This window comes from Muntiacus reevesi, chromosome 17 (assembly GCF_963930625.1).
Source record: "Muntiacus reevesi chromosome 17, mMunRee1.1, whole genome shotgun sequence".
In the NCBI taxonomy this organism is placed as follows: Eukaryota; Metazoa; Chordata; class Mammalia; order Artiodactyla; family Cervidae; genus Muntiacus; species Muntiacus reevesi.
The window spans coordinates 787,094-813,312 of NC_089265.1; the positions used below are offsets into that span (position 1 = coordinate 787,094).

The 26,219-nt window shown below is 50.4% G+C and overlaps 1 protein-coding gene across 5 annotated transcripts in view; it reads left to right on the forward strand.

Annotated features, from left to right (window-relative positions):
* Nucleotides 1-26,219, forward strand: part of PALLD (palladin, cytoskeletal associated protein) — a 373,189-nt gene that overhangs the window by 114,274 nt on the left and 232,696 nt on the right. The window contains exon 1 of one of the 5 annotated variants that reach the window (XM_065908294.1): nt 15,343-15,535. The exons of the other annotated variants lie outside the window; for them this stretch is intronic. The gene's annotated coding sequence lies outside the window, so the exon portion shown is untranslated. Of the gene's footprint in view, nt 1-15,342; nt 15,536-26,219 lie in introns of those variants that run through there. 5 annotated transcript variants of the gene reach the window in all.

The window sequence follows — 26,219 nt, forward strand, 5'->3', positions numbered from 1 at the left end:
GTTTATGTCTGTGTGTGTGTCTGTGTCTGTGTGTGCCTGTGTCTGTGTGTCTGTGTGTGTGTATGTGTCTGTGTGCCTGTGTCTGTCTGTGTGTGTGTCTGTGTCTGTGTCTGTGTGTGGATGGGGCTGTACGCACTGCACCATGGTCAAGGCGGCAAGGGGCCTCATCAGGGCACAGAATGCCCCAGCCGCCTCGGCCGGCCACAGGAGTTCTTTCTGCACGAGGATGCCTGGGATATGAACATGGTGTGTCTGCTCACAAGGGTCACCCCGCTTCACACCTGCAACGCACTGTCTGTGGGGTCTTGATAAATCCATGTGCAGCGAATCCTTCGTACATGTTTTCACGTGACGAGCCCTTGCGCACTCATCCTCAGGTTTCTGGAAGGCACAGTTCTGTAGATCACATGCGTCAGCTGACACCCTGCGCCCCTGGATCTTATGCGCTGTGTGAGGATGTCAGGAGGCTGAGGCCCAAGCATGCTGGGCCTGACTGCCCTCCCCTGGGGGGAGTGGCCTTGGTGGGGCCAGCCCCTCCTCAGGGACACAGGGACCTCCGCTGGGTGGTGGGAAAGCAGACGGTGACTTAGGAGCTGGGCCAGCGGGGTGGGCAGGGGCAGGCGCTGCAGCTCTGATGGGACAGGCCAAAGGGAACCAGCAGCGGGAGAGGGGGGACCGACGTGGAGCGCGCCCGGGAGCTCTGCAATGGCCTTGTTCCCAGTCCAGCTGCAGTGGGAGTCGCTTCCTTACCCGACAGAATGGCCTGACCCAACCCCTAGTTGAGATGGGACCCCGGCAGTCTGGGGCTGAGACAGGGGCATCTGGCTTCTGCTCCTCGCATGCAATGGGGCTCTTTCCACACAGCCAGCTCGGATCAGGGGGGTCTAAGAGGGTGAGAGTGGCTGAGGAAGCTGTGTTGATCATTTATCACAGGCTTTGAGGTTATCTCCTCACGGTGTCTGAGAGGTCTGCTTGGAGTCAAGCTGACTCTGCGGGTCTCGCTGCTAACGGATTCCTGAAAAGAACAGGACCCATGAGTGTGGGCCACCTCGGGCCTCTTCAGCCAGCCTTCTAAACAGCAGCTTCTCCTGTGACCAAACCGAGTGCTGAATAAGACCCCAGGGCCTGGGGACGAAGAGCGCAGACCTGACAGGCTGGGGCAGGGCGCGTGCCCTCAGCGCTCTCCCCCACCCACAAGTTCCCCGGCTCTCAGCCTCCACACACAGCTGCCGAGGAACAGAGTGGGCCCAGGGAGTCCAAGCCACCACACCCCACTCACGACACCGTCAGCACTCCTGATCATTTCTCTGCTGCATGAAAGGCATCTGCAAAATCAGTGTCCTCCTGTGGGCCAAACACCAGGAACCCCAGGCAGAAAGTGTCTGAGAGGCCCTGCCCATGGACACCGAGAAATGCAGACTCACAGTGGTGCAGGCGGACTGCCACGGTCAGGGCTGTGTCTGCTGGACGGCACTGGGGGCTTCGGGGAGGGGCCAGGACGGGCTCTCCCACCCGGGGGTGCCAACCCACCTGAATGCCCTCCCATCCCAGGGAGAGCACACGCTCCTCGGGAGAACAGTCCAGACCTCAAATGCTAACCCTGACCACATGTCCAGCTGAGTATGCCTCTGAATGGCCACATGCCTCTGAATCGCAAAGGACAGGAGTGTGCCAACAGCGCAGGTAGTGAGAACTCAACTGGATTCTAACCCACATATCTTCCATAATGAAGTCATGTCAGGCTCTAGACCAGGGGGTCTCGGTGTCAGGCTTGCGGACCATGCCCATCAGCTCAACGAAGAGGCAGGTTTAAAACCCCAGATTGGCGGCCTTGCCCTCTGAGTCCCATCAGAGGGCCCGGTGACCTGCGTTTCTTCAAGAATCTTTGATTTGGACGCATACAACTTGAGAATCACATTTCAGAGCAGCACAGGGGGACCTAGTCATCCTGCAGCTGTTTCAAAGGCATGTGGGTTCGTTTTGCTGTGCTTACTCTGCCTGGCTGTGGCTAAACCTCTGGAAGCCTAGGGATGGGTTTTCCTCATAAGAGCCTGCAGAGGCCAGTTCTCCATAAGCACAGAGTAAACACTGGATCAAGCTGATGCACAGAGGACATCGTCCTGTGAATCTTCCCTCCTCACTGTGAGACTCAAACTCGTTCCGACATCACTACTGCCCTATAAACCCCAGTTGGAAGCTTCTTTCTGGTGAGAGGGAGGGGTTCCTTTATTGTTCAGTGGCTCAGTTGTGTCCGACCCTCTGCAACTCCAAGGACTGAGCACGCCAGGCTTCCCTGTCCTTCACCATCTCCCAGATTTTGTTCAAACATGCCCATTCAGTCAGTGATGCCATCCAACCTTCTCCTCCTCTGTTCCCCTATTCTCCTCCTGCCTCCAATCTTTCGCAGCATCAGGGTCTTTTCCAGTGAGTTGGCTCTTCCGCACCAGGTGGCCAAAGGATTGGAGCTTCAGCTTCAGCATCAGTCCTCCCAGTGAATATTCAGAATTGATTTCCTTTAGGATGGACTGGTTTGATCTCCTTGAAGTCCAAGGGACTCTGTTTGCTTTAACATGCAGCAATTTGAAGCTGATTACAATCTCCTTGTCCCTAGCCCCAAAGAGAAGTAGCATTCTTGTGCTGAGATTGGGCGCTGACCTCAGTTTGTCCATGAGGTAGCATCTTGTTACATAACCCCTGGATGATTTTAAATATGAATGTCAGTGATTACCATCTCCTGGCAGATCATCCTTCTGGGGCCTAAGTTTGGAAATGAAATGACACATCTGGACCCTGAGATGTCCTGCCTGAGCATTCCAGTGGAAGGGGACTCTGGAGGTTACCCAGACACGGGGGGCAGGACCATGCTCTCAGTGTCCTCAAGAGACAAAGCTTTTCTGCTACAGCTTCCTCAGCAGAGCAGATTCCACTAAGAAAAGCCTCCAGAGTTTCAGCAAGGTTAGCATTTCCAGAAGAAAAATAAACCTACGCTCACTTTACCTCTTATAATGTGAAGCTCTGCCTAGGGGCCCTGAAAAGCATCCATCCAGGCCCCTCTGTGGTACATCTGAAAGCTGCATTGTCTGACTGCTTGTTTAAGAAAGGATGAGGAACAAACTGTTGAGAAGCCTCAGCTCACCCTCTCCCGTCTGTATGAGGGGGATCCCCGCTCTGCACACTCAGTGCAATGGGAGGATCAGAGGGGCCCTGGATCAGGTTGCCCTCGGGGGTGTCATCTGTACCACCACCAGCATCACCATTCTAAACTGCATCCAAAAGCTCTCTTTTAAAGTCACTCTATTATAGAAATAGTGGGGACTCCTGAAAAACAATAGTGTAAATGTAAACCCAAATGACAGATACAGACACTTTGTTCAGGAAACAGCACATAGGTACTCAAATAAGCCCGCTAGCTGTGGGGGTCTCACAGAGTGCCAGGCTCTCCCTGAAGATGAGGGGTCCCCTGGAAAGGAGGAGCAGCAAGCTACAGTCCGCCAATGGTGAGAGCGGGTGCCAGAGGCCTTGAGGAGGTGGGGCGGCAGGGATCGCACTGCAGGAAGCATGATAGACACGGACAAATCAGGCGGCTCAGGACAGCGTGAAAGCCTAAGGAGAGACGCAGCAGGCGGGGGAGGCCGTGCCCGCACCATCAGAGGAGGCAGAATGCAGGCCACTGGACAGGTGGCTTATGAGAAAGGGCCCCTTGTAACGCCAAATGACACAACTCAAAATGAAGCTGTGACAGTTACGAATACACTGTTGTTGTTGTTGTGTAGTCGCTGAGTCATGTCTGACTCTGCAACCCATGGACTGTAGCACCCCAGGCTCCTCTGTCCATGGGATTCTCCAGACAAGAATACTGGAGCAGGTTGCCATTTCCTTCTCCAGGCGATCTTCCTGACTCAGGAATCAAACTCGAGTCTCCTGCGTTAGCAGGCAGATTGTTTACATCCCAGCCACCAGGGAAACCACCTATGAAGATATACTCACCAAATGATGTAGCATCCACCTTATAAAGCAGAAATTACAGTGGATGCAAGGAGAAATATACATAAATGAAAACTCAGTCCACTATAAATTCAAATCAAAATATCTGAAGTTCAAAGAAGACATAAATAACCTCATTAATAAGATATATGTTATTCAGGTCTATATCCTGAAAATATCGACAGCACTGTGTTTTCAAGTGACCAAGGAGCATACTGACAACTTCGCTGACAGCTCAGTTGGTAAAGAATCCACCTGCAGTGCAGGAGACCCCGATTCAATCCCTGGGTCGGGAAGATCCGCTGGGGAAGGGACAGGCTACTCATTCCAGTATGCTTGGGCTTCCCTGGTGGCTCAGCTGGTAAAGAATCCGCCTGCAATGCAATAGCATCAGGGTTCAGTCCCTGGGCTGGGAAGATCCCCTGGAGAAGGGAAAGGCTACCCACTCCAGTATTCTGCCCTGGAGAATTCCAATAGTCCATGGGTTTGCAAAGAGTTGGACACGACTGAGTGAATTTCACTTTCCTTTGTAAGGAGCACACATAAAAATTGTCTGTAAGTTAGGCTGCAAGGAAAGTCAATTGATCCCAAAAGACAAAAATTTTACAGATGATATTCTTTGATTGCAATGCAGTAACACACAAACTATTGTCAAAATCTCAATTATTAAAACCTATGCAAAATTTTTAAATAAAATATTAGCAAATAGCGTCAGTCAGCACATTAAAAAATAATTACTATGCATAAAGTTTATTATAGAAATACAATAACAGCTTATTCGTAGGAAATTTATTATATTCTATCAAATTGAAAGATCTAAAGAGAAACATTATATGATCATTTCTAAAGATACTTTAAAGAACGCATTTGGACAAAAGTCAATAATCATACTTGACCAAGAAAAAAAGCCCTCAATAAAATAAGAATAAGTTAATTATTCTTCAGCATAATAAAATGTGTTATTCTCAGCCCACAGGCCATTCCACACCTCTGGGGGAAACACTGGAGGCATTTTCCCCACTAAAATCAAGTATCAGGTGGCACTTCCCTGGTGGCCCAGTTGTTCAGACTCTGAACTTCCAATGCAGGGGTTACAGGTCCAATCCCTGGTTGGAGAACTAAGGTCCCACATCCCAGAACTTTTTTTAATGTGCAAAACATCAAATATAAAGCAAGAATGTCCACTATTACTACTGTTATTTAACATTGTGCCTAATAGACAATGAAATAAGAAAAGAGGAAAATTAAAATTATAAAATTTGGAGAGCAGAGTTAATCTTTGTTTTTAGATGATACTAGAAATACGTGAAAAATATCTATAAACAATAACAGAATTTAGTAACAGAATGGTACAAAATGAATACACTATAATTAGTTTATTATATCCAATAAGAAGATGAAAGGAGATAAAAGACTCCATTTATCCCAAATTGGGATTAGCAGATGCAGACTAGTATATATAGGATGGATAAACAGCAAAGTCCTACATTCAGCATCCTAGGGTAAACCATAATGGAAAATAACACAGACATATATCTGTGTACACACGGGTCACTTTGCTGTACCGCAGAGATTAACACAGCACTGTAAACCCACTATACTCAGTAACAAATCAAAATAAAAAACCTCATTCATGATCATAAAAAGTCAAATAGCTGAGAACAAATGTGACAGTAAATGTATAAAACACGTATGAAGAAAACTAAAAAATTCCTCAAAGTCATAAAATAAGTTTGAACAAATAGAAAGATCTTTTTTTCAACTAGGAAAACTTGATAACAAAAAGATGTTTTGTTAATTAAGTAACTTTATGTTAATCATGTAAATTTCATTCTAGTAATACAAATATTGTTAAGGGTTTCTACTGTTACTGTTTGTTTACTCTGAAGTTCATATGGGAAAATAAATAAGGATAAATGGGAACTCTGAGCTGGGATAGCCATAAGAGAATGAGCCTCACTGGGTACTGAAAGTGAAAGCCTCAATAATGAACACAAGTGACACTTGTGATCTGAACCAAGACCAGAAATAGCCCCAACCATACACAGGAATTTAATACCTGATGAAAATGGCATCTCAAAACAGTAGGTCAGCTCAGTTCAGTTCAGTCGCTCAGTCATGTCTAACTGTTTGTGACCCCATTGACTGCAGCATGCCAGGCCTCCCTGTCCATCACCGCCTTCCGGAGTTTACCCAAACTCATGTCCATTGAGTCGGTGATGCCATCCAACCACCTTATCCGCTGTCGTCCCCTTCTCCTGCCCTCAATCTTTCCCAGCATCAGGGTCTTTTCAAATGAGTCAGCTCTTTGCATCAGGTGGTCAAAGTATTGGAGTTTCAGCTTCAACATCAGTCCTTCCAATGAATATTCAGGACTGATTTCCTTTAGGATGGACTGGCTCAATCTCCTTGCAGTCCAAGGGACTTTCAAGAGTCTTCTCCAACACCACAGTTCAAAAATATCAATTATTCAGCACTCAGCTTTCTTTTTTTTGGGGGGGGGGTTGTAACAAATAGGTTTTATTATTTTTTTCCATTTATTTTTATTAGTTGGAGGGTAATTACTTTAGAATATTGTAGTGGTTTTTGCCATACATTGACATGAATCAGCCATGGATTTACATGTGTTCCCCATCCTGAACCCCACTCCCGCCTCCCTCCCCATCCCATCCCTCTGGGTCTTCCCAGTGCACCAGCCCTGAGCACTTGTCTCACTATCACATCCATACATGACCACTGGAAAAACCATAGCCTTGACGAGACGGACTTTTATTGGCAAAGTAATGTCTCTGCTTTTTAATATGCTGTCTCGGCTGGTCATAACTTTTCTTCCAAGGAGTAAGCATCTTTTAACTGCATGGCTGCAGTCACCATCTGCAGGGATTTTGGAACCCAGAAAAATAAAGTCAGCCACTGTTTCCCCATCTATTTACCCACGAAGTGATGTGACCAGATGCCATGATCTTAGTTTTCTGAATGTTGAGCAACGTCTTCACTTTCCTCTTTCACCTCATCAAAAGGCTCTTTAGTTCTTCACTTTCTGCCATAAAGGTGGTGTCATCTGCATATCTGATGTTATCGGTATTTCTCCCGGCAATCTCGATTCCAGCTTGTACTTCCTCCAGCCCAGCATTTCTCATGATGTACTCTGCATATAAGATAAATAAACAGGGTGACAATATGCAGCCTTGACTTACTCCTTTTCCTATTTGGAACAACCAGTCTGTTGTTCCATGTCCAGTTCTAACTGTTGCTTCCTGACCTGCATACAGATTTCTCAAGAGGCAGGTCAGGTAGTTTGGTATTTCCATCTTTTTCAGAATTTTCCATAGTTTGTGGTGATCCACACAGTTAAAGGCTTTGGCACAGTCAATAAAGCAGAAATAGATGTTTTTCTGGAACTCTCTTGCTTTCTCAATGAGCCAACAGATGCTGGCAATTTGATCTCTCGTTCCTCTGCCTTTTCTAAATCCAGCTTGAGCATCTGGAAGTTGACGGTTTACATATTGTTGAAGCCTGACTTGGAGAATTTTGAGCATAACTTTGCTAGTGTGTGAGATGAGTGCAATTGTGCAGTAGTTTGAATATTCTTTGGCATTGTCTTTCTTTGAGATTGGAATGAAAACTGACCTTTTCCAGTCCTGTGGCCACTGTTGAGTTTTCCAAATTTGCTGGCATATTGAGTGCAGCACTTTCACAGCATCATCTTTCAGGATTTGAAATAGCTCAACTGGAATTCCATCGCCTCCACTAGCTTTGTTCATAGTGATGTTCCTAAGGCCCACTTGACTTCACATTCCAGGGTGTCTGGCTCTAGGTGAGTGATCATACCATTGTGGTTATCTGGGTCATGAAGATCTTTTTTGTATAGTTTTTCTGTGTATTCTTGCCACCTCTTCTTAACATCTTCTGCTTCTGTTAGGTCCATACAATTTCAGTCCTTTATTGAGCCCATCTTTGCATGAAATGTTCCCTTGGCATCGCCAGTTTTCTTGAAGAGATCTCTAGTCTTTCCTATTCTATTGTTTTCCTCTATTTCTTTGCACTGATCACTGAGGAAGGCTTTCTTATCTCTCCTTGCTATTCTTTGGAACTCTGCATTCAAATGGGTATATCTTTCCTTTTCTCCTTTGCATTTCACTTCTCTTTTTTTCACAGCTATATGTAAGGCCTCCTCAGACAGCCATTTTGCTCTTTTGCATTTCTTTGTCTTGTGGATGGTCTTGATCCCTGTCTCCTATACAATGTCACCAACCTCCATCCATAGTTCATCAGGCACTCTGTCTATCAGATCTAGTCCCTTAAATCTAATTCTCACTTCCACTATATAATTGTAAGGAATTTTATTTAGGTCATATCTGAATGGTCTAGTGGTTTCCCTACTTTCTTCAATTTCAATCTGAATTTGACAATAAGGAGCTCATGATCTGAGCCACAGTCAGCTCCCAGTCTTGTTTTTGCTGACTTTATAGAGCTTCTCCACCTTTGGCTGCAAATAATAAAATCAGTCTGATTTCAGTATTGACCATCTGGTGATGTCCATGTGTAGAGTCTTCTCTTGTGTTGTTGGAAGGGGGTGTTTGCTATCACCAGTGCATTCTCTTGGCAAAACTCTATTAGCCTTTGCCCTGTTTCATTCTGTACTCCAAGGCCAAATTTGTTTGCTACTCCAGGTGTTTTCCTTGACTTCCTACTTTTGCATTCCAGTCCCCTATGATGAAATGAACATCTTTTATGGGTATTTGTTCTAGAAGGTCTTGTAGGTCTTCATAGAACCTTTCAACTTCAGCTTCTTCAGGGTTACTGGTTGGCATAGACTTGGATTACTGTGATACTGAATGGTTTGCCTCAGAAATGAACAGAGATCATTCTGTTGTTTTAGAGATTGCATCCAAGTACTGCATTTCAGACTCTTTTGTTGACCATGATGGCTAGTCCACTTCTTCTAAGGGATTCCTGCCCACAGTAGTAGATATAATGGTCATCTGAGTTAAATTCACCCATTCCAGTTCATTTTAGTTCACTGATTCCTAAAATGTCAACATTCACTCTTGCCATCTCCTGTTTGACCACTTCTAATTTGCCTTGGTTCATGGACCTAACATTCCAGGTTCCCATGCAATATTGCTCTTTACAACATTGGACCTTGCTTCCATCGCCAGTCATATCCACAACTGGGTATTGTTTTGCTTTGGCTCTGTCTCTTCATTCTTTCTGGAGTTATTTCTCCACTCTTCTCCAGGAGCATATTGGGCACCTACCAACCTGGGGAGTTCATCTTTCAGTGTCATACATTTTTGCCTCTTCATACTGCTCATGGGGTTCTCAAGGCAGGAACACTGAAGTGCTTTGCCCTTCCTTTCTCCAGTAGACTACATTTTGTCAGAACTCTCCACCATGACCAATTCATCTTGGGTGGTCCTACACGGCATGGCTCACAGTTTCATTGAGTTAGACAAGCCTGTGGTCCATGTGATCAGATTGGTTAGGTTTCTATGATTGTGGTTTTCAGTCTGTCTGCCCTCTGATGGATAGGGATAAGAGGCTTATGGAAGCTTCCTGATGGGAGAGACAGGTAGGTAGGTAGAAGATGACCATCGCAGGTAGAAGTAGGTGGAAGGTGACCATCGCAGGTAGAGAAGTAGGTGGAAGATGAGCACTGCAGGTAGAAGTAGGTGGAAGGTGACCATCGCAGGTAGAGAAGTAGGTGGAAGATGAGCACTGCAGGTAGAAGTAGGTGGAAGATGACCATCGCAGGTAGAGGTAGGTGGAAGATGACCATCGCAGGTAGAGGTAGGTGGAAGATGACCATCGCAGGTAGAGGTAGGTGGAAGATGACCATCGCAGGTAGAGGTAGGTGGAAGATGACCATCGCAGGTAGAGGTAGGTGGAAGATGACCATCGCAGGTAGAGGTAGGTGGAAGATGACCATCGCAGGTAGAGGTAGGTGGAAGGTGACCATCGCAGGTAGAGGTAGGTGGAAGGTGACCATCGCAGGTAGAGGTAGGTGGAAGGTGACCATCGCAGGTAGAGGTAGGTGGAAGATGACCATCACAAAGTGTCTGTGGAACAAAGCACGGCCAACAGAAGTAAGATCGTACAAGTCGGGGGACTACCCGAGAAGCAATGGCAGCCCACTCCAGTGCTCCTGCCTGGAAAATCCCAGGGACGGGGGAGCCTGGTGGGCTGCCGTCTATGGGGTCACACAGAGTCAGACACGACTGAAGCGACGCAGCAGCAGCAGGGGAACTACATTAAACTGCAAATCTTCTGTGTATTGAAGGACAGCCCACAGTGAAAAGCCAGATTATAAAATAGGAGCAAGTATTTGCGAACCATGTATCTGCTATAGAGCCAATATCCAGAATACATAAAGAATTCTTATATTCAACAGCAATGACGATAACATGATTTAAAATGGGAAAAGGACTTGAGACATTTCTCCAAAGATGATACTCAGTTAGCCAACTAGCTACTTGAATATCACAGAAAGGCAGTCAGAATCATCTTTTTTTTGTTTAATTTTTATTATGTTTAATATTTATTCTTGCTGATGTACAATGTTGTGTTACTTTATGCTGTAGAGCAAAGTGAATCAGTTGTGCATATACATATACCCACTCTTTTTCAGACTCTTTTCCCATGTAAGTCATTATGGAATATTGAGCAGAGTCTCCTGTGCTATCCATAGGCTCTCATTAGTTACCTATCTTATATATAGTAGTGTGGATATGTCAACTGCAATCTCCCAATTTGTTACTCCCCCCCACGCTTCCCCTTTGGTCACTGTAAAGTTTGATTTCAAGATCTATGAGTATGCCTCTTTTCTTTTTCCTTTTTTTCTGTATTTATTTATTGGCTGTGCTAAGTCTTAGTTGTGGCACACAGGGTCTTTGTTGAGGCAAGGGGAATCTTTAGCATGAGAACTCTTAGTTGCGGCCTGTGCGCTCTAGTCCCCTGATCAGGGATTGAACCTGGGTCCCCTGCGTTGGGAGCATAGAGTCCTAGCCACTGAATGCCCAGGGAAGTCCCTATGAATCTGCTTGAGACGTCACTCTTCACTCATCTGACTGGTGGACACTCTGACGTTTACCGAAGTGCTCTGCAGGCAAGGCCACAGTGAACAGGCAGTGGTCAGCATTGCTGGTGGGAGTGTGGGCTGGCCAAGCCCTTTGAGGGGCAATAGGGCCGTGTCCACCAGAATTAGGAATGTACAGCCCAGTAATCGCACTTGCTATGATGAATCCCTTAGACACATGCTGGAGAGGGTAAAATGTCACGTGTGGAAGCTTGCAACACCATTTAATAGCCGAATACTGGAAGCAGCTCAGTGTCAATCATTCGGGTCCTGCTGCAGTTGTGTGGCATCTGTCCAGGACAGTGCCCTGAGATGTGACACGAGAGCGATCCGTGTCGTGCCTTTCTCTGTCTGAGACCCTGCGACAGCTGACTGTGGCCCCCTGATTTCCCTCCCCTCCTTTGACATTCCACCTTGCTTTTCTCCAGCTGCATGGCCTGTTCCCCCTACCTCAAACATTCAGGTCAGCCTCCCCCATCGAGGCCTCTGTATAAGCCGTTCCCTCAGCCTCCCCAGAGAATCTCAGAGCTCACCCCTCACCACCATTAACTCTGCTTAAATGTCACTTTCTCCACAAGGCCACCTCTGACCACTCCATCTAAAATCTAAGTCCCCACCTGACATTTCCAATCTCCATTATCTTGCTCTATGTTTTCAATTATGTTTATTATATTCTAACACAACATATAACTTGTATGTTTATTGTCTGCTTTATGTGCCTCCCCCAAGATATAGATGCCATGGGGCAGAAATTGTCATCACTTTTGTTGACTTCTATAACCCTATGATAAACAACAGTACTTGGGCGTATTTATTGTTGTTTAGTCACTAAGTTATGTCTAACTCTTTGTGATCCTATTGACTGTAGCCTGCCAGGCTCCTCTGTGCATATAATTCTTCAGGCAAGAATACTGGAGTGGGTAGCCATTTCATTCTCCAGGGGATCTTCCTGACCCAGGGTTCAAACCTGATCTCCTGCATTGCCAGGCAAATTCTTTACCACTGAGCTAACTGGGAAGCCCTATTTGGCATGTGAAAAGTGAAAGCGAAAGTTGCTCAGTCATATCCGATGCTTTGCAACCCCATGGAAGATATAGTCTATGGAATTCTCCAGGCCAGAATACTGGAATGGGTAGATTTTCCCTTCTCCAGGGGATCTTCCCAACCCTGGGATCGAACCCAGGTCTCCTGCATTGCAGGCGGATTCTTCACCAGCTGAGGTACCAGGGAAGCCGCAATTGGCGTGTTGTTGTTGTTTAGTCACTATGTCGTGTCTGACTCTTTGTGACCCTATGGACTGCAGCAAACCATGCTGTCCTGTCCTTCCCTATCTCCTGGAGCTTGCTCAAACCCATGTCCATTGAGTCAGTGATGCTATACAACCATCTCATCTTCTGTTACCCGCTTCTCCTCCTTCCCTCAATCTTTCCTAGCATCAGGGTCTTTTCAAATGAGTCAGCTCTTTGCATCAGGTGGCCAAACTATTGGAGCTTTAACAACAGTCCTTCCAATGAATATTCAGGGTTTATTTCCTTTAGGGTTGTCAGGTTTGATCTCCTTGCTGTCCAAGGGACTCTCAAGAGTCTTCTCCAGCACCACAATTTGAAAGCATCAATTCTTTGGTGTGGCATGTAGTAGGTGCCGAATAAATGTACATTTCCAAATGAATGACTGATTGAGCATGTGATATAGAAAAGATCCAAAAGCATATTTAAGTGAAAGAGCAAATTAAAAGACAGTAATTGTTTTGCATATAATAATTTTAAGAAATAAAGAAAAAAGATTAGGAATTTATATTTGCAGGTATATGCATAATGAAACTTGGAAGTCTGCAGGAAAAAAATGGGTATCAGTGGTTACCTCCAGGGAAGGGTGTGGACTGGACAGAAGGGCCCCTGGTAGGAAGACTGTGGTGTCTGGACCTTTATTTAAATTACATGAATATTTCTTATTCAATTATGTGCGCGCGCGCGCGCGCACACACACACACACACACACACACACACGCACGCAGACTGACATCAGGACCCCCAGGCAGGATGATCCTGTGATTCAGCTGTTCTGAGCAGCGCCTGCGGAATTTGCATTTTCAGCAGGCTCCCCACCCATCCTGGAGACAGGTCTGCTGCAGAAGGCACTCTGAGAACACTCCCCGCTCCCTTGTTCCCTCTCCTGACCCAAGAAGCTCTACAGAAGGTTTAGCTCTGGTGGCTCCTCTGGACACATCAAAGGAGGGCAGGGGCACCAGGGCCCTTTGCAGCTGGGGCCTCCTGGTGTGGACCCTCCACTTCAGCCACAGTTGAACACAGGACCCCCAGAGGGCTGTCATCTTCAGCTGAGAGAGTTCTGCGTGGTGGCGCTCTCTGCACTTCCAGCTCCTGAACTGCGCCCAGGTCAGCAGAGTGGCTGCCAGGGCCCCTGTGGTCTTGACACACTAATCTTGACCCAGTTGGTCCTCCTGTTTGCCAAGGCAATGTGATCAGTGACGTGTCCCTCTTAATTCACAGAGGAAAGGTCGTCCTAACAGTCCTTCCTGGTGGTGAGAACATCAGTTAGGACCTGGCATGTCTACTAGTGATAGCCCCCTTCCCCAGGAAGGCCACAGCTTCACTTGATGCAAGTGAGGACACAAGTCTTTCCTTGGGTTATTCAGAGACTGGAGAAGCGAGTGCAGAGAAAACATAACAGGACCTCATCACACACAAAAAGGGGCTGAACCTGCCAGATGCTTCATATCTGAGAAGAATCTTCACTTCTATTAACCTTACATTGGTTCCCAAAGAAAGGGGGGCATTTAATAAGGGAGGATGCTGTTTCATGACCGCCACTTCCTTAGTGTAATAAAAAGGCACTAGACTCTCAACGTTTTACTTTCATTTCAAAAACTGTTTTTTGCACTATCTCTGTGTTAGAACTTTCAAGATGATTCTATTTCTGGAACACACTTTCTGATATGGTTTCTAATTGAGTTCAAGTCTGTCATGCTTTTGACATGTTATACGATACATTAAAATTAATAGCTTCATGGGTCTTATGAGTTTCTTCCTTAAATTTCCAAAGACAGCCCTGGCTTTCTCTCAGACTGACCAACCACAAGCAGTTCTGTGACTGCAAGGCAGGAGACAATTTTTGCAAATGTTTAAAAATGAGGCCGTGTCTGCCAGCGTGCTAGAGTTGGTGAGTCTTAGGTCTTTAAGACGGTTGGTCCTGTCTGTGCTATTGTCTCCCCAGCAGGCCATCTGTGTGGGAGCTGAGTCACTGTGGCGTTAGACTGCAGAGAAAGACAGTAGGATCACCGGACATACACTTGTCTGGCAGCCTTGGGTCTGTTCCCTGGATGGGGTGGAAAGGCTTGATTAATGACAGACTTGTTCAACATGAAAAAGAACAAAGCCTGGATTTATTCTTGGCATTCTTCTTCCTAGGGGCTTGTGTGTGTGTGTGGGGGGGGGGGGGTGATGTAGTAATTAATTTATAGCTTTGCAGCAAGGCAACATCAGAGAAGCAGTTTAATTCACAAGAACAATGCAGATGGAGAGTGTAATCGAGGGTACTGGGCACAGAAGAGTCTAGAAGGAAGCTCAGGCAGAAGGTGAGTTCTTCTATAAATGATACAGATTCACTACCAGTTACTACCTAGGTTCACCGCGCTCCAAGGTGTCCTGAGAGACACTTACCTTGACTAAAGGAACAGAGGTCTGTGGGAAATGCTTCTGAGACCCCGCCGGAGCTTGCTTGTTACCTGCTACGGGCTGATCGCTACCCTGCCGGAGGAGCAGGTCTCGCCAGGTGTGCAGAGGCTCAGAGCCCCTGAGGTTCGCTTGCCGTCCTCCCAGTTCCCCCAGCCCCCGCTCCCCACCCACCCACCCGCTGCGCTCGCCTCGCGTTATTTCTTACAGCTCACGGCTGTGCTCCCTGGGACACCCCTCCTTGGAAGGCACCCTCTCCAGCTCCAAGACACATTCCCCTCCCTTCCCCAGCATCTCCCAGGACACACCTCCTTCCCCCGCACCAGACCCAGGCACAGCCCTCCTCCTCCCAGCAACCCCTCAGGACACACCCCTCCCCCCTCCCCAGCACCCCCAATGACACACCTCCTCCCCCTCCCCTGCAAACCCGGGACACACCCCTCCCCAGCCCCAGGGTACACCCTCCCCCTCCCCCAAGACACGCCCCTCCCCCTCCCCAGCCGCTGGAGGACACACCCCTCCCCCTCCACAGCCGCCCGAGGACACACCCCTCCGCTCCCCAACCCGGCCCCGACGCTCAGGCACCCTCTGCCGCAGGCCGACTAAACCGAGAAGTCTTCCCGCCGCCCTCGCGCCGGCTTCAGGCCGCCTGTTGCGCGCTCTCCGTGCCCGGCGCTCCGCCAACGAGACCGAATTCAGAGGCCGGCGCTGCGAGCCGGGCAGGACTGAGTCCTGAGAGGCCCGAGCGAGCTGTTTCTGGGAGGAGGTGTCTGCGGCGCGACCGGTTAGTGCAGGCGGCGCGGTACGCGGGGTCACGCGGGGCCCGGGGGCGCGCGGAGTCCCGGCCGCCTTCTGGCAGGTCCGCGGGACCGGGGCAGCGCGTGCCGCCGCCTGTCCTTCTTCCTCCGTCGGCTCTGGGGGCGGGGAGGGGGTCCTGAGCCCTAGACTTCTCCGCGGTTAGGGCGGGATGGGGGAGGGGAGAGAGGCAAGAGGCTGAAGTCTCTCCCGCCCCCGTCCTTTTCCCATAAAAAGTGACACTTTAACAAAAGCTCTTTCAAGCGTTTGTGCTCCTGGAGCGGCTTGCACCGGTTTGGTGTAGCCCGATGTCCCTGCAGTCTCTCCATCGCTGGTCCAAGGAGACGGAACCTCTCCCAGGAGAGCGGTCCCTGACAGCCTGGCTGCGGGTCCGGGGCTGAATGAACTTCAGCTGGAAACGCCTCGCCCGAGGGTCGGGGATGCCTCTCTCCGCTAGGAATCCGGGAGCTCTCTCACTGAATGCTCTTCAGTTGCCTCCAGATTGGTTGCTTCTTTTCTTGGGTGCCACCTGGTTGCAATCCTTTGTCTGGTGGAGTCCTCCTGTTCCCCTGGAAGGCCCTGGGATGGAGTCCGCGCCTTGGTTGGTGTGCTGTTGGCTGCGCTCTCAGGGAACAAGTGGCAGGCTGAGCACAATGGGAAGAATGCATTCCTGATGACTCGCCTACCCTAGGAAGACTAGCTAAAATCTGATGGTTTTTATGGAAAGCTTTGCTGTCACTGTTTCATAAGTACTCGGTATTGGTGAGTTCTTGAAACTAGCTAATCCAGTGGTAGCCAGCATAATTTTTATGGACAGATTTACCCCAAACTTCCTGTGCCATGAGCGTGAAGACCCTGACACCTGGGCTCACAGGGATGCTGAAGTCACTGCCCTCCTGACGGGCAGGTGGTCTGTGGGTGGTCGAGGGTGACCTTGGTGATGGTGTTAGGCTGGGGGTGGGGAGGACTGCCTGAGGAGGGGCTGGAGCCTTCTGTTCCACCTTTGATGAAGGAGAGAGTCGTCAGGGTACTGGAATGCTGTGAGACAGGCTCGTAGGTTACCTTGAGTCTCTTTCCACATGATGAAAAGACTTTTCTGGCCCTTCTCACTCCTCCAGGTGGAGTTCACTGGGTGCTTGTTTGTTTCTGCCCCCAGTAAACCTGCAAGAGATCTCATGACCCCAGCAATTTCTTTTTTTTTTTTTTTTTTCAGTGGGTTTTGTCATACATTGATATGAATCAGCCATAGAGTTACATGTATTCCCCATCCCGGTCCCCCATCCCACCTCCCTCTCCACCCGATTCCTCTGATGACCCCAGCAATTTCTAAAGGCGGGTCCTGGCTCCTAACAAAGGCAAACAGGTTATTTTCATCAATTCTGGAGCCTTGCATTTTTCCCCGCCCATTGTTTTAGAGGTTCCATGAAGATATTATGAACGTGCACTAGGGCCCTCCCCTCACCTCCTCCTGAAATGGACAGTTATCCTTGGGTGTCTGGTGAAGATTACTGCCAGTGCAGTACAAGGCTATAAAATTGCATGTTTCTGAAAAGACTAGCCACTGGACATTAGTGCCACTAGCGACAATGTAATGTTTCACTGTTCCTTTAAGAATGAGGCCTGCTTTGATCAGCAGTGTTTTCATTTGTTGCTTGTTTCTGTGTTTGTGTGTGCTTTCACTGGGCCTGTATCCCCTTCTTGCTATTGATAATCCTTCACTTAGGTGGAATCACAGACTGGAATTAGCATCAGCCATGCTCCCTGGGGCTAAAATTAGAGAAGCCAAGGGAACTCTTCGGGCATATCCTTCTTGTCTCATAAAAGATTCTGCAGTCTCTCTGGAGACTCCCACTTTAGCACTTACTGTAAGATGCCGCTTAAATACTCTTTAAGATAGCATTTTTATTTGGACCATTTTTTCCCCTTGAGCTTTAATCATGCTTTACCAATACCTGTTGAACGTTGTTCCTCTGAGGTGCCCAGAGACACATCCAATACTTTTACCAGCCCTTCAGACACTGTATAGTTAACTCTTTGAACGCTTCCTTTAAAAACAATAAATAAATAAACGAGTGAAAGCTGCCGTGGCGCTTGCAGAATACAGCCCTGGTCCCCTGAGGTGAAGGCAGATGGCAGTCGCTGCGGCTTCCTTTATGCCCAGGATGCGCTTGGTGTCTTGTCAATTAATCATGAATTGAATAATGGATGTCTCACATTATTGGGCTGCTCTTGATCTCCAGCTCTAAATTGAAGGATAGGTTGCTCCCAAGGTCTGGTTCGTTTGAAAACCCTTCCAGAGTCTACTGAGCGGCTCCACAGCTGGGACCAATAAAGGCGTGACGCAGAGCACAGATGTGGAGAAGCGGTGATCCGCGTGGCTCCTCTGGCCCTCCGTGCCTGGCTGGGCTGCCAGGCACTCCTCACTCGCTCGCTGGTCGGCACCAGGGCCGTGGGGCGGAGGAAACAGTGGCTTTCTGTGAATGTAATTAAACTTGCCTCTGCCGGCTGCCTGCGGTATTCGCGAATGTTTTCCTAAGCAAGGCCATTCCCTGCTTTATCTGCCCGCTGTGGTTTGCGGCCCGCGCAGCCCCTTCCTGGATGGTTGAGCTCTGATGTCATGCGTGCTCTCAGCCTCGCGGGTTTGGGGGCTCCCCCCGGCGCCCGGGAAGCGGCCTGTCTGCTGCAGAGCATTCCACTGCCGCGAGACCAAAGCCACCTCATGATTTGCGGCTGGCGTGACTTGGGGCTGCTTGGAGATGATTTAAAAGGAAGGTTATGGGCACCTAAAGTGTAGGGTAAAGAAAATGTATCCACATGGCTCCAGCTTGGACTTTTAACTTTTTTTTTCAACATGGAAATTGTTGACTGAGTTGGCTCATGGGATTTTCCCCATTTTTTGCTCTTTTATTGCTTAGAGCAAAAGAGCTATACTGTCTGTTTTTTGTAGGCCTGACCTCAGCATTATTCCTGAAACGTGACACAGTTTTCATGCTTCAGAAAGCAGGGGACATAGGATTTCTCTGTGGGGCTCCTCACGGGCTGGACACCGTTGTCTGAGAAGAGGCTTGGCTCTCTCTGATGAGGAGGGAGGCGCCCCGTGTCAAGTGTGGGGGCCGTCAGGGAGGAAAGGGGCAGGTCTAGGCAGCCCCTGGGGCCCCATGGGCCGGTGGTCCTCGCAGTGGCAGGACGCACGTTCCCCGCAGAGAGTGCGGAGCTGGCGCCAGCCCACCTGCCGAGGGCACCTCACCTCCTGATCAGCCGAGGGGCGTGGACACCCTTTCCAGGCTCCAGCAGCCATGGGGTGGGCGGCATAGAGCCCTCAGAGGTCCATGCGTCATCCCCGGGGCCCGGCTGCCATCTCCTGCCTCTCTGTGCCCGACCACAAACGGGCAAGTGAGCCAGCTCTTGTGGCTGAGCGAGTTCCCAACTCTGTCCAGTGTGAGCTTTGAGGAGCCAGTATCTGTTACTTAGCTTGGTGACTCACCCGCGACCTCTTCCAGTGTTCAGGGTACAGGCTGTGGCCCACCAGTCCTCCACAGACCAGCAAGCAGCGCCCGCAGCACCCAGCCTGGGCCGCAGCGGCGGGAGGGCTCTGGGGAAAGCGCGTCCCGGCCCGGGCAGCTCTGGGTCCAGGTCAGAGGGCCATGACCCCGAGGCGGTGGAAGGCTACACTTCCTGAAAGTTGGTCTGTTTGAATCTGCACCGAGGGGCTTAAAGGAACGCTTGTGGAGATCAAATTAGTGTGGTTTACGAGAAAAAACAACCAGAGCCCTGGCGAAGCGTCAAGAAGACAAGACTCACACAACAGCATTCAGCCAGGGCCACCTTGAGCAAACCGCTTCATGTTGATGGAGCAATTCGTGACGTCGCCCCGTGTCCTTCACGGGTGTGCTGTCCTCGGACTGCCAGGACGAGGCGCGGAGGCAGCAGGAGCAGAGGGGCCTTGCCCTTTCCTCACTCCAGGGCACGCAGCGTGAGGTCAGACACGAGAGCACCTAGCTTCAAACCTTGTGCTCCTTCCACGGCTGCAAGTGGACCCCACGACTCTTAACCTCCATGCACTGCACTCTCCTTATTTGCAAAAATGAGACATTTGGCCTAGAATATAACAGTCCATTCCAGCTTCAATTCTAGGTCTGGTGAATCACTGGCTGGAAGGGACTCTAAGAAGTCATTTAGTCATATTGCTTGCTTCCAGCAGGACTCAGTCTAAACTATTTTGAAAAGAAAATATGCCCCCCACCTCGCTTTATTATCATTATTATTTTTAACAGTCCCAGAGCCAGAGAGTGTGAGTGCGTTCTGGAGAGAAGGGAGATGAGGGACGACGGCCCAGGGTCGAGGCCCAGGGCTGTGTGTCCGGCCTCGGTCGACAGGAGAGTCCCATCCGGGGGAGGAGGTGGAACAGGAGAGGCGAGTCCTGGACAGGCTCTGGGCCTGGGGGGCGTCCGGTGGGGAGAGCTCAGCAGGGGTCGTTGTGCCAAGAGGCAGAAAGAGCAGAGTGGCTCAGGAAAGACCTTCCAGTCCACTTGGGGCTAGGGAGAGCCGTGACCGCGACTCGGGGCCCGGGGCTCTGCTCAGAGACAGCATAGGCGTGCTCTTTGTCTGTGAGTGTGAGAACTGGCCGCTCGCGCCCGCCCTCTGCGTGGGGCTGGGAGGACAGGTTCGTCCCTGTGACAGCGCCTGCTGGACCCACCCGGGGGAACCCAGCGTGTTCGCCTTCCCAGTGCCAGGTGGGTTCTGGCGGGCTTCCATGGCTCAGGGTCGTTGGAGGAATGACCAATTCAGTCTCCTGTTCCCAAATTACTCAGCTGACTCGGTTGTCACTTTAGAGGATGTGTACACCTTCCACTTTCTCCAGGTTTCTCTCCCGGGGATGGATGTTGGGAGGATAGGAGCAACTGCGGAGCCAGGAGCCTGAGTGATGGCGATCTCAGCTGCTCAGTTGAGGCTCAGCTGCCCTGCTCCTCAGTGTCCCCGCCCTGAAGTGGGGAGGTAATAGCACCCCCTCCTAGAAAGTTCGGCGCTCCTGGGATCCGAGGGAGGAGCGGGGAGAACTGTCCACGTCTGCGGAAGCAGCCCGGCATTAGGTCTTGTCCTTGAGCTGTGAGTCACGGAGGTTTCTTTTTTCTCTGCCTTAATTCCATTCGCAGGCCCATCTCAGAATGATGGTAGTTTTTCCATCCTTGCTACGTGTCAGGCACATAATCATGTTTAATCCTTACGAAAAATACCATGAAGTGGATCTGTTACCCCCATTTTATTACGTGGAAATGATGTTCTAATGAGGATAAGCATTTTGCCCAAGATCACGGGCTAATAAACAGCAGAAGGAAAACGGAAACCTGGGCAGCCCACCCAGTCCCTTGCGGAGACCCAGGGCCTTCCTTGCCGGGCCCATCCCCACCCTCGTGTTCCAGCAGTGGCCTGTCAGCTGCACCAGGTCCTCCCCTCCGCTGCTGCCTGACCACAGCCTCCTGCACCTCCGAGTCTGAGCTGGCTCCTTGGCCTCCCCGTGCTCCCTTCCATTTGGGTCTCCTCTCCCCTCCTCCCCCCACAGAACCAGAGGACCTCCTGCAGGGCTGTGCAGCTGGTCTCCAAACCCAGATCAGGCCCCCACCCCACTGTACGAGTCCTGTTTTTGCTTCCTTGGAAGGAACATGTTTAACATGTTATTGAACACAGACACCACGTTCCCCTTGGGCCCACAGAAGGTGACTTTTCACGCTGAGGAGGGAGGGCCTGGGAGGCCGTCTGGACCATGACCTTACTTTACAGATGTGAAAACAGGGGCCCAGAGAGGTTAACTGCTTGTCCGCAAGCCCGGCTCCAGGCTAGGGCTGATTCTAAAGCCACTTGGCACTATCTTCCTTCCAGTTTTCACTGTGGTTTGAGTTGATGTTTCATCATCTCTGCCTGCCCAGGTTGGGCTGGACCCTGGGCTGCTGTTGGGAAAGGGGTCTTTCCTTTGCCCTGCAAGCCTGACCACACTTGGGATGCTCATCACAAACCCTCTTTTCTTTTCCTTAACATATACCATCCCGCTGAACCGGCCTCCTCCTCGGGGCATGCAGAGCCACGGTCACTCTGGATTCTGTGTCTCACCCTGGCTCCTCCTCTGGGTTAAGTGACACCAGATCGCTTTGCTTTTTCTCAGAGTCTTGCTCTCCATGGTCTTTTTCTGTCTGTTGAGCTGTGTCCAGTGCCCCAGGCCTCTCAAGCCATGAGAGGCATTGCAAAGGGTGTGGCAGCGATCCCAGCCTGACACTGCCTTCCCCCTGGGCTTCGGGGGTATGGCCAACTCCCCCGGGCTGTGAGTGGCAGCCGGCCTCACTATCATCATGAGCCATCTCCTTGCTTGCAGGACGTGGCTGAGCCTGTAGGTGATGAGGATCATCTCCTCCAGTGGTCGTCTGGAGCCTCCCTGTGGAGCTCCTCCTTCCTTTGCTCCTGACCACGTCTCCCATTCATCAGCTGCCCTGGGCCTCTAACCCTGCTCTTCCGCTTCTTAGCGCTTAACCCCAGCTACTGTCCCAAGGAGCTTAGCACATCAGATGTCCCTGGGATTCACCCGTGTGGGAGCCGACCCCTGAGACTACTGCCCCTCAAAGCCCTTCTCCCTCATGACTCCAGGATTTGAAAAGCATGGGTCCATCCCACAGCACAGGGCCTTCAAACTGACCACCAGCCAGAGTGGGAAGTGCCGGCTGAAGTGAGAGTCCTTTGGAGGACCTTCCAGGATACCCACAGCCAAGGACCATCCCCCTTAGGGACATCAGTTCAGAGATAGTGACCGACACCCGGAGCTGTCTCAGCTGCAGGGCTGGAAGCCTGCGAGATTGCACTTGGGCTCAGACATGACAATCGCGAACCTTCGCACTGACAGATTGCACTCTGCTCTCCATCAGCTCAAGCACTGTCCTGTGAAGAAGTGCGTTGTCCCCACTTTGCAGATGAAGAGCTGAGTCTCATGAGGTCCAGTGATCCCCAGGGTCACACGGCCGTGCTTGTAACTGAGCAAGTTTCCTGCCTTTAAATTCCTTGTGTTTGAACAGGCTTCAGTGGGCTTAAAGCTTTAGAATTCCTAAAAATCCCACGGTTGGGACATGGTGGGAGGGAGGGGTGTTGCTCGGCACAAACAGATTCCCAGGCTCTGAGTCCAAATGGTGTTGATTCCTGAAGCTCCAGGGGAGCTTTGGAATCTGTATTTCCCAAGCGCTCCTGAGGTGTTATCTCATCAGAAGAAACTGTCCCTTAAACTCCTTTCTAGACTTTTTGGCCACGCCTCCCAGCTTGCGGGACTGTAGTTTCTGGCCCGCCTATTCCCTGTGACAAAGCTGGCACACAGAAGCCAGCCATGGACACCCTACACCCAGGACCCGGTTGCAGCTCGCAGACTGGCCATCCAGCCCTGGCATACCCTGCGTTCAGGCCCTGCACTTTCCTCACTGAACTCCCGCCTCAAGGACTCTGCCTCAGTGCCCCATTCGGTTTCTGGGGAGCCAGGACCCCAGGTTCTGTCCATCTCTGCAGCTCCTGATCAGAGAGCCCGCCTCCCAGAGCCTGTCCAGGCACAGACACACGGTGGGCCTGCACCTGGGTCATCAGGGTCCTGTGATGACACTCCCCCCGCTGGTCCCTGTGGGGACCCCTCCAGTCCCAGACACCCAAGCTGGACATCACTTACTGACCTCTCTGAGAGAAGGCCCAGCAGCTCCCTCAGAAAGAAAACTCCTGGGGTCTTGCCACTCAGGAAACTCATGCCATTGTTCCTTGAAAGCCTGGTGAGTCCAGTGGGCCAGCAGGTGACCAGGGAACAGTGCGGTCAGCATCTGCCGGGGCCACAGCCCGCCAGGCATGACACTGGCACCTCTCCACTCCACGACGTGTGTCTCGTGATCCTTCCCTGATCAGACATCAGACATCCATCTAAGTGGTTGCCCAGGAGTTCGTTTCCCCATGTCTGGGCCCTTGGATCCTCTCTGTTCATGGCCCTGTTCCTGCCCCCTGGAAGTCACTGAAGGCTTGCGGTTCCCCAATCTGTGGGGTTCCTCCCTAGATCCTTTCATGTGTGCTTAATCACGGAGGAAGAGCAGCCCTGGAGGAAAAGGTTTCTGGGGTCAAAGCAGACTTACAGCGTGGCTGACAGTTTCCATGGGCCCATGACCTCCCAGGCTCGGGGGAGGGGGTGCATGTTCCACTCACTGCCCCCTTCACTACAGGCTGGCTCTTTGCAGATTTCTTAAGAAACACGAAGATTGTGATAGTGACACAGGAAGGACTCAGACACTTTCCCAGTCAAGGGCACAATGCAAAGACGGTGTTTTCCCCCAATGGTCCTGGCTGTTGTGTGAACCCAGGAGGGAAATTTCCAAATAGAAGCTCCTGAGTGATTGTCAGGTGTGTACGCCACCTTGTCGTGAGCAGAGGTGAGAGCCTGTAAGGAGACGGCTCAGTGTTTGGGCCGCAGGGAGAGGGATGTTTGGACCTTGGTGGAGCTCCATTTGGAGCCTTGGAATATTATCCAAACATGACAGCCAAAGTTTTGCTGAAATAAGCAGTTCCCTTTTATGTTATGACTTGGCCAGCTATGAAGGAATACTTGTTAAAGGCTCTCACAGCATTATGGCAGAGTTCTCCTCCCTGTCCTTAATTAGGTCAAATTAAACTGAAAAGGAAACGCAGTCTGGTTTGCTAACCGCTGGGGACATATTGCTTTTGGGCAGAATTCATACCCAGATTGTCTCACTCGAGGATAGTTCACAGGAAACAATTATTTTTTCTTTTGGTTGTGATATGTAAGCAACCAACAACTTGGAATCCAGAAACTGGCGTTTGTGGTGATAGTGGTGATGGCGGGGTGATGGCTGGAACGTCCCTGGTCAGGCTCTGGCTTTGTGCCTTGGCTCATTGCAGGCCAGGTCCAGTGTCCAACGCGCTCATCCTGGTCATCATCACAGCATGAGGCTCTCCTGAGCCAGGCATCCAGGCCCCCAGCGTCCTGCCAGGGCACTTTGAAACTCTGTCTGTTGAAAAAAACAGAATTCCCTTCCATGAGCTAGCATGTTTAGGAAAGCAGACTGGTGAGGGGTGTCAGAGGCAGCCAGGTGACAGCTCAGGGAGGTGTCTGTGTGTAGACGGGGGTGATCTCGTGGAAATTGGGGGGCCAAGCAGAGTTTCCACTGGGCGTCTCTGGAGGGTCTCCACTCTCGTGATCCAGTGTGTGCGGAGTCTGTCGGCAGCTGCTGTCCATGCGTCATCTCCCTTACTCTCCCGTGACTGAGGTGCTGTCAGCACCCCATCTGGCCACCGAGGGACTAGAGCTCCAAACCTGCCGAGTCTCTGGAGGGAAGGACAGAGCCAGGCTCCCGCCCAGCAGAGCCCTCGCTGCTGGAGGCCAGTCTCCTTTCTGAACCACGTGGTGCCTTCGGAGAGGGTAGCGGTTACGTGAAGGCCGCTGTTGGTTCCTGGTGCTGGGCACGAGCTCGACAGGAGCTCTCTGGACGGTGGTGTCCTTTAGGCCTTGGTGGAGCACCGAGTCTGTCTTGGGGTTCAGACGGGAGGTCCTTGAATCCTCTCCATGGACAGGCTTTTCTGGTGGGTCACCTGTCCTCTCCCACCACCCAGCGTGGCCTCTGGCCATGGGGTGGATGAAGGCTATTGGTGGTGCAGGACAGGGCATGGCAGTGTGAGTCCACATGGGACTCCGTGCTGGACACCCTTGCTCACGGTCACTCTCCATCACCCCCGGAGCGCTCCTTCTCTGCCACAGAGATAGTATTTCCTTCTGCCAGATAAGGAGTGTCACTCCTGGTGGCCTTGCTGGGGGGCTCCTGCAGAGGAGGGCTGTGGGGGGCCCTGACCATGAGCCCTTTGGTGCCAGAGGGGCCCCGCAGTCCACCCCCATGCAGGATTGTGGCGAGTGTGTGCCCAGGCCATGGCGCGCATGCTGGGAGCAGAGTTGTCGCTCTAAGGTGGTGGCCACCCGTCCCTCCGTGGCCCGTTACCATCCACCCCAGAATGTTCTTCTCTCCAGAGAGCCCCTGCTGACTCCGCAACAAGATCTGCTTAGACTGGTCTTCAGGCATCACTGGTGAAGTGAGAGCCACCATGGTGCCGAAGGGCCCTGCTTTCCCCTGATGTCACAGGCGTCAGACTGCTGTCCAGAGCTCCAGGCAGAGATTTGAGAAACGGCCACAAGATAAACAGTGTCTTAGCCTTGATGCTTGCAGTACAGCATCTCAGGAGGTTAGGGTAATGTCTGCAGGAATCTCATCATTCAAGAGTATAGTGCTCCATGACATGTAACATGTATTACAATATAAAAATACAGATCCTTCTCTATATAATAGTCTAAATATGATAGGATCTTAATCCTCAAAAAAAAATTGAAGGTGTTTAGGTAAATAGCACATAAAATATACCTATATGTAAAATATTATGAAAAAATAATCTGCCTCTCGATTTATGTAGTCAGAATAGTTTGGGAAAGAAACAAAGAAACTGGAAAGGTCACCACTGAGAAGCTTGTGGCGTCAGCTCTCTCTTGTGGACCCTCTTTTCTTCAGCCAGCTCAGAGGTGCTTTGCTGACCGTAAGATATAAAAGGAACTGAACACTGCAGTAGGCTTTAAACATTTTTTTAAATTTTATGTTGGAATATAGTTGATTAGC